Source organism: Oreochromis aureus, linkage group 3, assembly GCF_013358895.1.
Source record: "Oreochromis aureus strain Israel breed Guangdong linkage group 3, ZZ_aureus, whole genome shotgun sequence".
Classification (NCBI taxonomy): Eukaryota; Metazoa; Chordata; class Actinopteri; order Cichliformes; family Cichlidae; genus Oreochromis; species Oreochromis aureus.
Window position 1 is genome coordinate 95,641,081 of NC_052944.1, and position 12,832 is coordinate 95,653,912.

Sequence of the window (12,832 nt, forward strand, 5' to 3'; positions counted from 1 at the left end):
CTTTTTTAAACACTCAAAACATTTTTGAGGTATTTCAATTGGGTTTTAAAGCACTTTTACAGCACAGAGTCTGCACTTTTGAGAGTTTTTAATATTTTATTAACCACTGACTCTGGGGACTCTGTCTTACTTGTGCTTTTGGATCTTATAGCAGCTTTTCACACAGTAGATTACAACATTTTAATTTCTCGCCTGGAACATCATGTTGGAATTAAAGGCACTGCCTCGAAGTGGTTCAAGTCATATCTGTCTGACAGAAGTTTTTCTGTCTTACTTGGTAAATTTTGTTCATCCTCCGTCTTCCTCCAATGTGGTGTACCACAAGGATCCATCCTTTGGCCCCTTCTTTTTACCATTTCTTTACTTCCCCTTGGCTATATTATTTTTTTTTTAAAAAGTAATGTCTCGTTTCGTTTCTATGCAGATGACTGTCAGATTTATCTACCCCTAAAACACAATGAATTGTTAGAATGTCTCAAGAATATCAGAGCATGAGTGGCTCTGTTTTGGTCTTTCCTTGGGAGCGGGGGGGGGTTATCTTTCCTTTTTTTTGTTTTTTGTGTTTTGCTCCAGTTTCCCCTAGACCGGGGTGTTTAGTATATAGCTTATAGTGTATAGTTTATAGAGCACTTCAATCATGTGACAGTTTGAGGATGGTTGAATGAATCACATTAAAAACACACTTACACTTCCTCAGACCTGGTCTCAACCATCGGACTCCAGCAGGCTCCACCCTGAAAAGAGGAGGGGGGTCAGAGCAGCACAGTCTCTTTCAGCATGCACACATGGACATTACATGGCTTTCATACACATACTGTCAGACACTGGTAAAGGAACAGTCCAACATTTTCACAAATAGTGTGTAATAGTGTGGTTACTGTACATGAACCCTGACTTCTAAGTGGGTGCAGCATTTTAATGCCACCTGAAACCTGTTCATGTTCTTTTTTCTTTTTTCTTTTTTTGCCTGTCCCATTTGGTTCTTTAGCCGTCAGAATTGTTGTCTGAAGACCAACAAGGATACCCAATGGATTTATTTTGCCAAATGGATCATCATGGCATTGCTGTATTGGTCCATTTGATCCACCTTTGTTGTTATTATTTATTTTATTTTATTTTCAGTTGTTACAGGACGCGACAGACATGACCTGTTCATGTTCTGATTTAACAACAGATTTCTTCACTTGCACATAGAGACATTTTGCCACTGTCACATAAACAGTGCGCCATATATTTGTGTATTACATTTTGAAACTATTAAGGGACCAGTTTATTTCCTCAGCAAACACTCTGATCCTCATGTTAGTGCACTGAATCGTTCTGCTGTCAGCTGGCGTCACTGAGATTCACCTCTCAGTCACCTTCTGTCCTCTGAAAGTCTGAAAATTCATTTGTCATTAAGATTACTTCCAGTCTGAGTTATTGTCACATTACTGACAACTCAATGAAGACAAACTGGGAAGTAGAAAATCCTTTTACTTATTCTATTCAATCAAAATACAACAATAAATAATAAACTGTGACTGCTGTTGGTTAGCATACAATGTTAAAAATAATCAGCCGTTTCCAGGCCCAAACTCAGCTTCAAGTTCCACATTCAAACGAACACTGCAGGATCACTGAGAGTTACAAACTGTCTAAATTCTTTCATCTTTAATAAAATGATCAATGTGGCTGCTCTACCAGGTGTAACAATTAAGTTTAAAATCTAATATACTGCTGCATGGGCTGAGCTGTAGTTACATCGTACGGTTTAAAAGTGAGCTAAAGTGTACTGCAGATTATTAGTGGTAATAAAAACCGGGAGAGGCCGACAGTGGTCACTGCCTATTTTAGGGGCATTATTTTGTTCAGATTAAATAGAACAAGATATAAAGCCTCATAACATGTTAAAAAGACAAAAGCTTTAATAAATGCAGAGTAGTTTGGGCCTGGAAGCAGGGTTCAGGTACGTCATCACGTCACCAGATTTTCACATATTCCAATCAGCACTTCACGATCCTCTGTTGACACAACTCTCCATACAATGGCTCTGCTTTCTTAGCTCATGTAACCATGGTAACTCAACAGCTCCTCTGACACAGCCAATAACAACAGGACAAGGATGAAAAGAGGATGAAATATTAATTTTAAGATGACCTATAAACAGCATGATCTCAGCAGCATTAGCTTATCAGTGTTTCCAGTATTTAAGCTGCCATTTCCAAATGTTAGCTGCTCCTGAAGTAATGAAGTACAAACACTTTCTTACTATACTTCAGTAGACATTTCAGACATCTACTTCGGCATTTACTTTTACTCCGTACATTTCAAACAAATATCTATACTCCTTACATTTTTAGAACAGGCTAGTTGCTTTTATTTTATTTCACGTCACTGCGAGCCTTTACACATCAAACCGATTTGAGGCTAGACATATTGAGTACATATTGTAAAAAATGTTGCAAAACAAACTAATCTAGACTAAGTGCAATATTTAAAGGTTGTGTAATATTCTGCATTCTGCAGTATGTTTAACATGTTTAACACAGCTCATTTCTATAAGTCAGTGTTGGAGTCAGATTGGTCCTTTATGGTTTTCGTGACCTCACCCCAGTGCATTATGGGATATGTCTTGCAGGAAGCTAGACAGTGTTGAAGAGCTTGCTGTAGTCATAGCAGGGTTATTAATAAAAGATACAACTACGCTAGGACCCTTTGTGCATACCAGCAGTAGTTTACAACACAAAATAAGACAGGCTGCATGAAAATCCTCTGCAGGTTAGTGCAGGATAAACAGGTTAGTTTGCTGTATTATGATGGATTTAAAGTAAAGAATAGTGTGTGACTGGTGCACAGTGGCTGTGGTTTCATGGTTACAGTTAGCTTACATCAAGTGTAGCAGAGATTCATATGAGTTTTAGCTGATGATGCTGAGATTCATTTACTGAATTCCACATTCATACCAACTTTATACCATCTAGAAAATAGACAGCATAAACAGTGTACTGTCAGTGTACATGATGGAAATCAGCCAGGACAACTCATCAACCATCTGCTCACATCTGGTTGAATTCAGTACAACTCAATTCAATTCAATTTTATTTATATAGCACCAAATCACAACAAAAGTCGCCTCAAGGCGCTTTATATGTTACAGTATATCCTATAATAATAGATACAGAGAAAAACCCAACAATCATATGACCCCCTATGAGCAAGCACTTTGGCGACAGTGGGAAGGAAAAACTTCCTTTTAACAGGAAGAAACCTCCGGCAGAACCAGGCTCAGGGAAGGGCGGTCATCTGCTGCGACCGGTTGGGGTGAGAGAAGGAAAACAGGATGAAAGACATGCTGTGGAAGAGAGAAAGAGATTAATAACAGATATGATTAGTCAAAAGAGCTTGCAAAGAAAAGCGTCTGGACTTCTTTAAGTTGCTTGAAGACGTTTCACCTCTCATCCGAGAAGCTTCTTCAGTTCTAAGGTCCAATGGTGGGGAGTCCCAGATTTAAACCTAGTGGGAGTTTCCCCCCAAAGAGGGACAAAGGACCCCCTGATGATCCTCTAATCGCCTGAGCCAAGGTGTGAAATTGGGTGTGGGTCCCAATCAGCCAGGGTTTCATGTGAGCTCATTGTGAAACCTGGCCCCACCTTGTCATGTGAATTCCTGAGGTCAGATGGCCCAGGATGTGAGTAGGCGTTAAGGCGTCTGGGGAGGGAACTCAAAGCTGGATTATAGATGGCAGACAGTTGGTGTCGTAAACCCCCGCCTCTGTTCAAAGATGGTCGCTCACAGTGGACATAGATGGCTTCTTTCACTCCTCTTTCAAACCATCTGTCCTCTCTGTCCAAAATGTGAACATTGGCATCCTCGAAAGAGTGACCTTTATCCTTAAGATGCAGATGGACTGCTGAGTCTTGTCCTGTGGAGGTGGCTCTTCTATGTTGTGCCATACGCTTGTGAAGTGGCTGTTTGGTCTCGCCAATGTAGAGGTCTGGGCATTCCTCGCTGCACTGTACTGCATACACCACGTTGTTAAGTTTGTGTTTAGGAGTTTTGTCTTTCAGGTGAACCAGTTTTTGTCTGAGCGTGTTGCTGGGTCTGAAATGCACCGGGATGTCGTGCTTGGAGAAAACTCTCATGAGTTTCTCTGATACACCGGCTACATAGGGGATGACAATGTTGTTGCGTCTGTCCTTCTTATCCTCCCTTGCTGATGTCTGATCTTCTTTTTTGCGACTCTTTGCTGACTTTATAAACGCCCAATTAGGATAACCGCATGTTTTGAGTGCTTCCTTTACATGTGTGTGTTCCTTCTTTTTCCCTTCAGGCTTAGAGGGAACATGTTCTGCCCGGTGGTGTAGGGTCCTAATTACTCCAAGTTTGTGTTCCAGAGGGTGGTGGGAGTCAAAGAGGAGGTACTGGTCCGTGTGTGTGGGCTTCCGGTAAACCTCGATGCTGAGGTTGCCATTCTCTTCAATGTGCTGGCGCTGTCCAGGAAAGGCAAACAGTTATCCTTTGTGTCTTCCCTGGTGAACTTGATGTTTTTATCCACAGCGTTAATGTGCGCAGAGAAGGATTCCACTTCTTGTGTCTTGATTTTGACCCAGGTGTCGTCTACATATCTGTACCAGTGGCTGGGTACTCTTCCTTTGAAAGAGTCAAGAGCGTTCCTTTCCACTTCCTCCATGTAAAGGTTGGCTACAATAGGTGACACGGGGGAGCCCATGGCACAGCCATGTTTTTGTCTGTAGAAGCCTTCATTGTATTAACAATGACCTGGATGACTGAGAACCTTCACAGACAACAGATATGATTCAATGCAGAGAGGTCTATTAAGACATAGTGAGTGAGAAAGGTGACTGGAAAGGAAAAACTCAATGCATCATGGGAATCCCTCGGCAGCCTACACCTATTGCAGCATAACTAAGGGAGGATTCAGGGTCACCTGATCCAGCCCTAACTATATGCTTTAGTAAATAGGAACGTTTTAAGCATAATCTTGAAAGTAGAGATAGTGTCTGTCTCCCGAATCCAAACTGGAAGCTGGTTCCACAGAAGAGGGGCCTGAAAACTGAAGGCTCTCCCTCCCATTCTACTTTTAAATACTCTAGGGACAGCAAGTAGGCCTGCAGAGCGAGAGCAAAGTGCTGTAATAGGGTGATATGGCACTACAAGGCCATTAAGATAAGATGGGGCCTGATTATTTAAGACCTTGTATGTGAGGAGCAGGATTTTGAATTCGATTCTGGATTTAACAGAAAGCCAATGAAGGGAAGCCAAAACAGGAGAAATATGCTCTCTCTTTCTAGTCCCTGTCAGTACCCTTGCTGCAGCATTTTGGATCAGCTGAAGGCTTTTCAGCGAGTTTTTAGGACATCCTGATAATAATGAATTACAGTAGTCCAGCCTTGAAGTAATAAATGCATGAACTAGTTTTTCAGCGTCACTATGAGACAGGACAATTCAAACTTTAGAGATTTTGCCCAAATGGAAGAAAGCAGTCTTACATATTTGTTTAATATGTGCGCTGAAGGACATATCCTGGTCAAAAATGACTCCAACGTTCCTCACAGGGTTACTGGAGGCCAAGGTAATGCCATCCAGAGTAAGAATCTGCTTAGATACCATATTTCTAAGATTTTCAGGGCCGAGTACAATAACCTCAGTTTTATCTGAATTAAGAAGCAGAAAGTTAGCGGCCATCCAGCTCTTTATGTCTTTAAGACATTCCTGCAGTTTAACTAATTGGTGTGTGTTATCTGGCTTCATGGATAGATAGAGTTGGGTGTTATCTGCATAGCAGTTAAAATGTATGCTATGTCTTCTAATGATGCTGCCTAAGGGAAGCATGTATAATGTAAATAGAATTGGTCCTAGCACTGAGCCCTGTGGACCTCCATAACTGACCTCAGTGTGTGAAGAGGACTCTCCATTTACATGTACAAATTGGAGTCTATTAGATAGATATGATACAAACCACTGCAGCGCAGTACCTGTAATACCTACAACATGTTCTAATTGCTCTGTCAGAGGCCATATGAAGATCATTTGTAACCTTCACTAAAGCCGTTTCTGTGCTGTGATGAGCTCTGAAACCTGACAGAAACTCTTCAAATAAGCCATTCCTCTGCAGATGATCTGTTAGCTGTTTGACAACTACTCTATCAAGGATTTTTGATATGAAAGGAAGGTTGGAGATTGGCCTATAATTAGCGAAGACGGGTCTAGGGATAGCTTTTTAGTAAAGGTTTAACTACAGCCAGCTTGAAGGCCTGTGGTACATAGCTGATTATCAGAGATAGGTTGATCATATTTAACACTGAAGAATTTGAGCAGTTTTGTAGGAATGGGGTCTACATCCACAGAAAGCAGCAGGTCAGCTGATCACAGCCTGCACACTATGAAAATCTACTGGAGCTCTCAATACAAATTATTGTGACCTATGATTCTTTTCCTCACACTGAGCCACTACAACCAATCTTAGCCTGTTGAATCCACTTTAACCCCTGACTGTGCACATTTTCCTGTTTAGAGGCAAAGTCACCCTCTATAATGTAGCAACAGAAAATAGAAATGTCTTTTATTTTCCATCTTTTTCTTCTGATTCAAGCTGAGTACAATTAGTGTTAAATTGATTTGGTTAAAAGTTGTCATTGTTGTGCTTAAAATTGTAAGCCTTGTCTTGAACTGCATGTTTGGATTTTTTTTGTCTTCCTCCCCTACATTTAGGTGGGATGCTATACCTATAAGTGTTTAACTGCAGGTACATTCCATCTAAAGGTTCTGGTTTCCCTATTTGGTAAGTAATGTTTACTTCCTGTTCATTATGGGCTCACCTAGGCTTGCATATGGTGGACCGTTAAAGGAGTTGAGCCATATACGGGTGAGGTCAGATGACCCTTTTATAATAAGGGATGCTGTTAAAACAATTGTAGCCAGGAAGTCACGTATACAGAGACACATACACACACACACACTCACTCACATGCTCGCATGTGCACATACACACACAGTGCCTTACACATCATTTGTTTTACAATCGGGGAGGGGTGCTTGTGTAACTGCACTGAATAAAGGCTGTGAGGGATGCTGGTTTTTGAAGTTGTCTGGCATTAGGTGAGGAGCTTTCAGCTCCAAGGGCCTGATTCTGACCAGGCTTCCTTGCGCCCAAGTTAAAACCGGTTGATCTCTGAGTGTTTGCTTTGTTCATGGTGATAAGTATCTGAACCAGCGAGCCCTGCGAGTGCAGACCTAACAATTAGAATTAAAATTTAGACTAAAATTTGTATTCCCATCTACTGAGATTATATTACTATATTAATATAGCACAAGGTTCAGTTAGCTTTGAACAAAAATAGGTGTTAGAAATAAGTTACTTTTTTAGTTTCTCACTTTGGGCTAAAATTTAAACATCATGGCTCTGTTTTTTGGTTTTAGATTAACATTAGTATGAGTCAAAGTCTGAAGATACGTTTTATCCATTGAGATAATTCAGTTTTTAATTGGTCAACTTTTGAAAAGAATGAATCCTGACCGTAGAATTCCCAATGTACAGTGTGGACTTTCAACTCCAGCAGACAGAAGCTTCACTCCTGAATCCTCCAGGTCATTGTTATTCAGATCCAGCTCTCTCAGGCTTGAGGACTGAGAGCTGAGAACTGAGGACAGAGCTTCACAGCATCTTTCTGACAGGTTACAAACACTTAGTCTGAAAAAATAATAAACAAGATAAAAAACACTGATGTTAAAGTATATTCTTGGCTACTAGACTCAGCACCATTGAATCTTGTTTCAGGATTGGATGGAAACCTTATTGCCTTATGTTAATTCAAAACTATGACAGTATACTGTGACCTGGACTGAAATACAAAAAATACAAACACATACGAATGAAGTTTACTTAAATAGTTACCATTTTTCTTGTTCATTTTTATTAATTGTTGGAAAACATAATATCACTTAATCTGACCTGAGAGTTTCGAGTTTACAGTAAGGACTCTTTACTCCAACAGACAGAATCTTCACGCCTGCATCCTGAATGTTGTTGTTACTCAGGTCCAACACTCTCAGACTGGAGTACTGAGAGCTCAGAGCTGAGGACACAGCTTCACAGCTTCTCTCTGAGAGGTTACAGCCACTTAGTCTGAAAAATAATGAACAATAAAAATAACACTGATGTTGAAGTGTATTCATGATGAGTGGGAGAATATTAGTAATATTTATCTTTTTCTGGACTGGCATCTGGGAATCCATATTATCTTAAAGCATTTACACACCAAACGTGAAAAATCCATGCAAATACTTTACTGTCAAAAATGTCTTTCAGACTAAAAATAACAAAATACAAACACACATTGATAAACTTTGATAAAATTGATTTAACAGGTAGGATTCTTATTGGTTATGAAAAACAGTTTATTACTTGATCTGACCTGAGAGTTTCCAGTTTCCAGTGTGGACTCTTCACTTCAGCAAACAGAATCTTCACGCCTGCATCCTGCAGGTTGTTGTTACTCAGGTCTAGGTCTCTCAGAATAGAGGACTGTGAGCTGAGAAGTGAGGACAGAGCTTCACAGCTTCTCTGTGACAGTTTACAGGAACTTAATCTTTAATAATGAAAAATAATAATTTAGATCAGATAAAAGAATGTTGAATTGTTACAAGAACAACATAACTCACAGTTTTATAAATACCATGGTGCCTTATGGTAAATGGTCAGTATTTGTGTAGCGCTTTACTAGTCCCTAAGGACCCCAAAGCACTTTACACATCCAGTCATCCACCCAGTCACACATTCATTCACACACTGGTGATGGCATCAGTACCTTATACCAAAAAGTTGATACTGTTCATCTGGACACAGCCTTTTCAGTGGGAGAAACATTTCATCACTCATCCAAGCGACTTCAGTTTTAGCTGACTACACGTTTAGCTAACTTTATAAAGAGTACATTTGCATTTCCATGAGGTTGTAACATTATGGTTGTGTAACCCGGCTTCTTGTTCAATAAATGAGGGAATGACAGATATAAGACTGGACGTGAATTCTTTTCGATAACCCATCTGTTCTTAATGTAGCAACCCTGTCAACACCATATCATTTTGTCATTCAGACTTCCGGAGGTCAAGTTCTTCTCTCTTAAAGTGACATCCTCCGTTAGGCCCCCTCCTCGATTAAGAGATGGTCTTTTCCTTTTCATGTAAATAGCCTCTTTGACTTCCCACTCAAACGATCATTCCTCCCTGTCCAGGATGTGTACATCCTCATCATTGAAAGAGTGTCCACTGACCTGTAGGTGCAAATAGACTGCAGAGCCCTGACCTGACGAGTTAGCTCTTCTGTGCTGTGCCATCCACTTAGCTAGAGGTTGTTTGGTTTCCCCAATGTATAATGGCATGGCAATCCTCCTGGCACTTAACAGTGTACACTACTCTGTTTGTGTCGGAGGACCCGATCCTTGGGATGGACCAATTTTAGCACAGCATGTTTTGGGGTTCAAAGTCACAGAGACACGGTGTTCAGAGAAAATGTGCCTCAACTGTTCTGATACTCATGAGACATAAGGGATCACTAAGGCTTTTCACTTAGGCAGTGGTTGTCCTTCTCTCCTGGGTCGGCTGGAGCTTTCTTTTGGCGGCTTCCCAGTTTGACAAAAGTCCAGCTAGGATAACCACACTTACTCAGTGCCTTCTTGATGTGATGTTCTTCTGCTTCCCTGGCTGCTGCATCTGTGGGGATGGTTTTCACTCTATGTTGTAGCGTCCTGATAACTCCAAGTTTTTGCTCCAGTGGATGATGAGAGTCAAACCGTAAATACTGATCCATATGCGCAGGTTTACGGTACACATCAGCTTTTAAATGTCCCCATTACTGATAGAAATCTCACAGTCTAAGAAGGCTAACCTGCCCCTTTTCATATGCTTCCTGGTGAATTTGATGTGTTGGTCCACCGAGTCAACGAAATCTCAACAAAGTCCAAAGTCTTCTGGATGTGATCAGAGTAGACTTGTAGTCAAGACCGCCTAAACCGAGACCAAGACCAGACCAAGACCAGAGGGTATCGAGACCGAGACAAGACCAAGACGAAGACCAAGTCGAGACGAGACCAAGTCGAGACGGGACCAAGACCAAGACCGACACAAAAAAGTCTTGAAACTGTAGCCAGATGCTGCTTCGTTTACGGGTGTCAGGCATATTTATGTGTTTTTACTTTCGCACAGCCCTGCTCACCGCTGTCTACTATTTCAGTCACTTACTGAGAGGACAGGCGCACGCTCCACTTGACTGTCGCGTCTCTCATGCTCTCTGTTTTTCACACAATGATATTATCCTATATCCTCGCATGTGATTGGCCACAATATGGAGGGATTGGAGCATAGCTGAGCCACTGTGTGAGATCTGAGCAGTGAAAGGAAATTAAGTGAGGGTAGAAATGACTGAAAGATTAATAGGCTCTGTTTTGAGTTTTGTTCAAAAAGAATGACTTCATATAGGAAAAATATATATCTCACATATGCAGGACACCTTAAACTAGTTTTTAATTAAGCAGCAAGGCAGAACAAAGTCGGGGCTGTATCAAGACACAGGGACTAAACCCAAATTCAACCAGACCCAGAACTGATCCAGAATTAAAACAGGACTACAACAGTTCAAAATCAGGACTACTTAGGACTTAACCAAAACAGAACCAGATTCAAAACTAGATGATAGTAGCACTAAAAATCATCATATACCTGCACTACACTTATTTTTTAATTCTACCAAAGTACATTATTTAGATTCAGAAAAGTTTATATAACTATTTAGCCTTGTTGTGCAAACAAGCCTGCATAACTTAATAAATATAGAATTTGAAAAGTAACAAATGGTATCTAAAAAGGTGTCTTTACCATGGACTCTACTAGAAGAGTAGAGCTTCTTAAGCTCAGAATGGAATCGTCTGGAGTTTTCTTATTAATTAACAATAAACTTAATGTATATGTACTCCTAAATTTGCTGAAAGTGATAAAAAAAAGACACCTTTCTCTTGTTATTCTGACATTTAACTCATTCAAAAGATATTTAAATATCTATTTATCTAAAACAAAACAGGTTCACTCTAAATTGATGTTTAACAGTAAAAAAAAAATGTTTTTATGTTTTCTCCCTAAAGTGTATGTAAATATCTGGTTTCAACTGTGAATATACTGCTGTGTATTGAAATTCCTCTTGTTTTGCATAGAAATATACTGAACAACATACAAAGCATAATATATAAAATAACATCTACCTGAGTTTTTTCTTTGAAAGAAGCCCCTTGTGTCCATTATTGTGTACATCAGTACATAACTGAAACCGATTAAGAGTGCTTTGTTTAGCTGTGGAGGGTAACAACTGAAAATATGAAATAAACACACATGTAAGCTAAGACTCTCTAAAAAAAACCAGCATTGTTATTCGGCTTTTCATTTCGCCATTTGTTGATTCACTCGAAGAACAAGTAACGTAATATGGGTCGAGTGATCGGTTTGATATCAATCTTTTGTGATGCACCGATTTGCTTCAGTACCTGGTCAAACTTAAGCTTTCCTCTGTCTGCAGCAAACTCGCAGGCAGCAGCTTCTCTCCCCTCATTCACATGCGTAAGTGCTGTGCTCAGTTGCCTGGTAGCTGAGCTCGGATCGTACCAAAATTAGGGGGAATTTATGCACAGTCCTAAATTCCCACAATTATCGCTATGTGCTTCGAATATTGTGTGTTGTTTTTGTTTTATACAGTTGTCAGTCAGGCATCTAACTATGAAACAAATTACACTCCAAAAGACCCCGGGCTTCTGACAAAATGACCTGGGCTTAAGCCCAGTAAGCCAGCCCCCCGTTCCGCCGATGGTTGACTCCAAATCTCCCGACCACTATGTCGACTTGAGAAAGCAAGACCGAGACAGCGAGACCAAGACAAGACCGAGACCAAAGTCCGTTAAGACCAAGACAAGATGACGACAAAAGTCCGTCGAGACCAAGACAAGACCAAGACCATGTAAAAGTGGTCTCGAGACCAAGACCGGTCTTGAGACATCCAACTCTAGATCAGAGCTGCCTACCATCGGGTTGAGGATTGAGCAGGAAATTTTGTTTTGATTCACTACTACAATGGCTTGCAAAAGTATTCGGCCCCGTTGAACTTTTCCACATTTTGTCACATTAATCCAAGTTTCAGTATTGCGGTCTAAAACCTTCTAGGTTCATTTGTATAAGATTTAATGAAATCATATTGCAATGTCACAGGAAATAAATCTGTCATGGCTGAAATGAGCACACTTACAGAGCTTTGTTGGAGGCTTTGACCACTGGCAGCAGCCTCAGAAGAGCCTCCTCTGAAGCAGAGTATTCCTTCAGGTCAAACACATCCAGATCTTTTTCTGATGACAGTAAGATGAAGACCAGAGCTGACCACTGAGCAGGAGACAGTTTATCTGTGGAGAGACTTCCTGATCTCAGGGACTGTTGGATCTCCTCCACTAGAGAATGATCATTCAGTTCATTCAGACAGTGGAACAGATTGATGCTTTTCTCTGCAGACAGATTCTCACTGAGCTTCTTCTTGATGTTCTGGACTGTTTCCTGATTGGTCTGTGAGCTGCTTCCTGTCTGTGTCAGCAGACCTCGTAGGAGAGTCTGATTGGTCTGCAGTGAAAGACCCAGGAGGAAGCGGAGGAACAAGTCTAGGTGTCCATTTGGACTCTCTAAGGCCTTGTTCACAGCACTCTGGTGGAGAGATTGTAGTTTTGCTTTGTTAAATAATTTTGAGAATATGGAAGTTCTTTTTTCTTCTAGCATATTGAGTCCAGAGTTGATGAAGTTCAGATGG

General features: G+C 40.6%; 1 long non-coding RNA gene across 1 annotated transcript; it reads right to left on the bottom strand.

Moving 5' to 3' along the window:
- Positions 1-686: 686 nt before the first annotated feature.
- LOC120438491 lies at positions 687-12,343 on the bottom strand. Its single transcript, XR_005611941.1, has 5 exons — positions 12,287-12,343; positions 8,418-8,591; positions 7,955-8,128; positions 7,520-7,693; positions 687-734 (listed from the first exon to the last, which is right to left on the bottom strand). It is a non-coding gene; the product is annotated as an uncharacterized LOC120438491 (long non-coding RNA).
- Positions 12,344-12,832: the final 489 nt, after the last annotated feature.